Raw genomic sequence first — 5,408 nt, 5'->3', positions numbered from 1 at the left:
ACATATCAGTTTGACCTTGAACTTATAACAGTCCTCCAGTCGCTGGCTCCCAAGTGCTGGCATTCACAGCTTGTACTACTATGCTTGGCACTTGGGTAAGTTTTGAAGATCCATAAGGAGTCAGAATGGGAGCAGCACTCCAGCCTTAAGCTTAAGCCTGTATGTCTAAGTAACCCTTTGCCAATATTCTAGGCTCGTCACTTCCTCCTGTTCCAAAATAGCTAATCTGTATGCAGAAATTCAGTAGCTTCAAATACATGTGCCCTGAGGTTTCACTTGACAGCTCTATAACCCAGGCCTGCAGTTTCTTGATCCCAGCAGGCCACCTGCTGACAGTGGAGCCAACGAAACTCCAGATCACTTCCCAGAGTCTGGGGGTAGAAGCTTGCCCAAGCTATTATATGGCCTGACTTTCATTAAAAACTTCGGCCTCGATAGATCGGTAAACTATCATCCTGGCTCTAATTTCTTTTTGCCCCCTTCCCATGCATCCCCGGGGTTCTTTTCCAAGTATCCGGTTCATTTGTAGCTGCTGGGAGCAACACCCTGCAGCCATTTCCACCTGTCCTTCTTGAAGGAGAGAAATTCAGGAAGAAGAGCTGCCCTAGCCAGGCAGTGGTGGCGCGCCTTTAATCCCAGCACTTGGGAGGTAGAGGCAGAGGCAGATGGATTTCTGAGTTCGAGGCCAGCCTGGTCTATAAAGTGAGTTCCAGGACAGCCAGGGCTACACAGAGAAACACTGTCTCAACCCCCCACAGAATCTGCCCAAACTGTTAGCGTTAGATACTGAGTCACTGGCCAGGGCACAGGCCTTCTGTGGGAGAGTGTTAAGGCTCGTGCATGGACCCCGATGAAGGACAAGTAAAGCAGGTCTGGGACACCCTGCTGACCCTGGGCCTTCACTGAGTTTTGGCACCCAACTGATGACCTAAGATTGAACACAGCAAAAAGCCTTCTCCATCCATCTACCACACCCTTCTCAGATATCAGGGTGCTTTAAGGACCTGTGCAGTGCAGGGCCCTCCCTAGTTCTGTTCTCCAGAATCTTGGTCTCACACCTTCATAGTATGGCAGCCAGCCAGAGAGCACATGGTAGTACACATACCAACCAACCCAGAGCTGGCACAGGTTGTCAGCTCCTGGTTTATCCTCAGCCTACCCTGACTCAGCTCACAACAGATGAGGCCAAAAGCAACAGGCTAGCTCAGAGTGCACCGGAGGGTTGAAAGATGGGTTCCGGGGTCTAGAAGGCATTCACCTGCACAGCTATTACTGGTCTTCTGAAATATCCAGCATTACTTGCTGCCCCCAGCAGTTCTCTTGCACCTCATTTTACCTGATCTTTATTTAAAGTCACTATGGGGAAAAAGGAAGGTAACCGTCCCTGTCAGCAGAGAGCCTTAGTTTGTGGCGAGTAGAGTAGGAACCCTAGGGAAAGCAACGTTGGTTGGTACAGGGCCCTGTCCAGTGAACATCTCCATCGGCTTTTCTGCCTCTGACCTCCATCTCCAGCACTGCTCCCATTCATGAAGAGGGAAAACCAGTACATGTTGGTTGGCATCTCAGTTGTAACTGCTAAAGGACAAGACCTATCTCACACCTGTAAAGGGTCAGACTGGAACACATTCAATTTGGTTTAGAAAAGAGAGAAAGCTCTATTCATGGCTTCTAGGGAAACCATGCTGTTGGTGAAGGGGGAGATAGGAACACCTTCTGAAGGAGAGGTGAGGTTAGAGAAGGAATAAGGGGAGGGTGCAGGCCATGAGGAGGGGGGAGCGGCGGTGGTGGAGGGGGGAGCGGTGGTGGAGGGGGGAGCGGTGGTGGAGCGGGGAGTGGTGTCAGTAAGGGGCGGGAGCATGTGACGAGAAGGTGGGACTGGGAGAGTTGAGGAGGTCAGACGGACAGACGCAGTATTCTGAGTCCACACCTTCCACCTTGCTCTGTGCCAGAAGGAGTCCTGTCATGTCCCCCACTGCCCCTCCTCCCCAGCCCCATTTCAAAACTGGTCTGAAGTTGACCGAAGACCTGAGAGTAACCAGTGTTCCAAATGTGTGGACAGGTGGCCAGAACCCAGGGGTCCTTGGCCCTGCTGGGTAGTCATGGACAACAGGATCTGTCTAGCTGCGGATTAGCAGGGATAGACAAAATGGTCCTTAATTGTTGGTCTTTTTAGTTTTTCGGATGGTTTGTGATTCAAAAGAGCTCTGCTTCTCGGTGCAGGTCTTAGTGAGCGGAGCATAGATCTGACTTCAGGGGCTGGCCACCTGCAGACACCAGGAAGAAGCTGTAGCCAGAGACTGGAAAGCTGCCGAAGTGTTCAGGATATGCCAACATTCGAAAGACTGAGAGACCTCCAGTGTTTGGGGTGAGGCTGGCAGATGGGGCTTTGTAGGAACATCGTGCCCCGCAGCATCAGGAATACCCACACCGTACACACACACACAGTGAGAGAGAGAGAGAGAGAGAGAGAGAGAGGTGGTGGGAAAGAGGGAGAGAATACACCCACATGGCTCCTGCTTCCTATCTTCTTGGTTTATGACAAGCCACTATATCACTTATGTGTATCAGTTCCTGATCCTGCCGCTCAGTATCCATTTCCCTCCAAACAGAAGTCACCAGTTACAGTAAGTATTTAACACCTCTCCCATTACACACACACACACATACACACACACACACACACACACACACACACACACAAAGACACACACACAGAGAAAGAGAGAGAGAGAGAACTATAAGAGAAGGGACCTCAATTATTCCAGGCCCTAGATGACACTATAACATAATTCACCAGGATCTGACCCATCAATCCTTGGGCAGCCAAAGGATCAAGTTCTCCAGCAGCTAAAACATTCAGGTCATTTTTTTTAAGTTCATAAGGAATGCAGACTGGGCTGTGAGGTAGGACACCCGGTGACAGATGGGGAGGCTAATGGGTGTCCTTGTGTGAGCATCCCTGCTGGGTGACAGTATGCAGCACAGCTCCAGAGAGAGGAGACCCAGAGATTTGGGTCTTAGGGACACATCCAGGAGAAAGAAGTGGCTGCCACCCCAGCAAGTGCAATGGCATCTGGGTCATAGTGGTACCCAGAAGGAAGTGTGCAGAGGCAGCTGCAAGGGCATCCCCCAAGATAGTGAGATGGACACGGGAGATACTGCTGTACTCGGAGGAGAGCATGACCTCTTTAAATCATAACCACACTTCTCTCTTCACCTCCACTCACCCCTGCAAGAGTGAGACATATGTAGCCTTTCTGCTTGGACTGGCAGATTTTGCTGGACCATCCGTGTGTAGGGAAAGTCATAGGACTTCCCACCATTACTATCTCCTACAAGAGAGGTGTCCCAAAAGGGAGACAAACAAGGGCTCTTTTAGGACAACTGTGACCACAGCACCTTGGGCGGATGAGCATGGGGCACAATGGGATTGAGGTAGGGACTGATAATGTGCCAGGGGAGAAAGCTGGCAAGTCCTGTGGTCACCTCTTCCCTATTCAGCAGAGTTGACTGCCATCTCAACAGGTGTACTAGTGTTACAGGAAATCAGGATAGCCCCTTGGGCTGGGCAGGGGAGCAGAGCTGTGGAATTCCTGGTGGGCCCAGGCCTGGGAAGCAGTATAGTCTAAATTCACCAGAGCCTAGAACTGTGAGGAAGAAAGTTTGTATGTCCTGGAGGCTCATCCTGGGCACTGGAGTCCCGAAGGGATCTTTGCCATCTGGAGAATAAGACAAAGCAGGAAGTCTACGTCAGGACCAAGGGACACCCTGTATTTGTCTTCAGTGTGAGAGAGGGCACCCCCTCCCACACCCCGGTCGAATGGTAGTCTTGGAAGGAGTAGCCACACGGTGTGAAATCACTGTTTATTGGCTGTGATTCCCTCAGAGAGAAAATGTGAGGCCTCTGACATGCAGGAGGTGCAGGCACGAGGACAGACAGACAGGTAACACATGGGCTATTCTAAGCTCAGTGCCCGGTGCCCCATGCGCTAGGAACAGGATGCAGGATTGACTCAAGAGAGGGCCATCTGCTTGGAGCTGGCTTCTCAAGTCATGAAAACCAGCCAGAGGCGCAGATAGTGGCCCGGGTGAGCAAGGTACTGTGGGCCGAGCATGCTTCATGTCTTTGGGCAGAGGGCGTTCTGGTTAGTATTGCAGTCTAATTGTTATGGCTTCTCTAAAGAGCTATGTAAGGTCATGAAGGTCAATGCTAAGCCACACACCTGGCCCAGAACTCATGGACACTTAATTCAGTTTTAATGTGAACAGGAAGGGTCGGGAAGACCAGGCTGGCCTTTCTGTCGAGATAAAACTTACCAAATACAGACCTCATTTACCTGAGATTCAACATATTATGATGTAAATTAAACAAATATGAAGAACAATGGCTGCTGGCTGGGCAAAGGGGAGTAATTGGGTCATACTGCCCCTGGCCACACACAGAACAAAACACCACAGGCCAAGCCCAGGAGCTTGCATTTACCTGCCACAGTCAGCCCTTCAGAGGGGGAATAGTGGAGAGGTGGGACACTTGATTAAGTGGCCCTCTGTCTGCTCTGCACAGGGATCACCAGAACCCAGGGCTTTTAGGAAGCTAGGCATCTTGAAGGTAGTGTCCAGAGGTAAAGCCAGGAGTACCCTAGGAGCCTTCCTGCCCCCAGGAAGAGGACAGGAGGCCACCAGGGAGAGGTGGGATCAGGGAAAGATGGACTCTGGAAAGTGCATTACAGATGATGTCAAGGGACTCCAAGTATGTCTGAAACCACCCACTCCAGATCTATTGCCGTGTTTCCTCTGGCTGTGGAATTCCTAAGCCAAACCTTGCAGAGCAACAGAGAAAGAGACAGCTGGACAAAGTATGCAAGGGCTGCTGGGGAAGACTAGGGTGGTAGCTCACAGACAGGAAGACAGAGCAAATGGTCCAGCAGGTCCAACAAGTCCAGAAACTGGGGCAATGGACTCAGAGAAGGGCTGGGGCCCCAAGCACCCATTGCTCATTCCCGAAGTCCCACCCCACTATGGCTGTGCTCCTGAGTTTAGGCCCTGACTGGTGGCCACCCATCCAGGGGTGGTCAGGGCTGGCCCTCGGGGCCTGACCTTGGGCAGGCTCTGTGGGAATGGTGAAATTAAGATTAGTAAGGAGAGGTCCAACCACCCAAAGGCGAGGATGCACAGCACAGGGGCCTGAGGTCACACCCTTGCCTGGGGGGGGTCAGTGGTGGCAGTACGGGGAGGGGTGGCCAGAGGCTCCCGAGGCGCGAGGAGGACATGGGCAGGATAGATCTAGGACTATGGCTTATTTTTGCGGGGGGTGGGGTGGCTGCATCTGCTCCCAACATCCCTTGTTGGGGGGAGACTCCGCGGGGGTCTGTACAGTGGGCAGGGCTCCTGGTGCTGACCCAGTATCA

This window comes from Apodemus sylvaticus, chromosome 11, assembly GCF_947179515.1.
Source record: "Apodemus sylvaticus chromosome 11, mApoSyl1.1, whole genome shotgun sequence".
NCBI lineage: Eukaryota > Metazoa > Chordata > Mammalia > Rodentia > Muridae > Apodemus > Apodemus sylvaticus.
Note: the sequence above shows the minus strand (reverse complement) of the source record.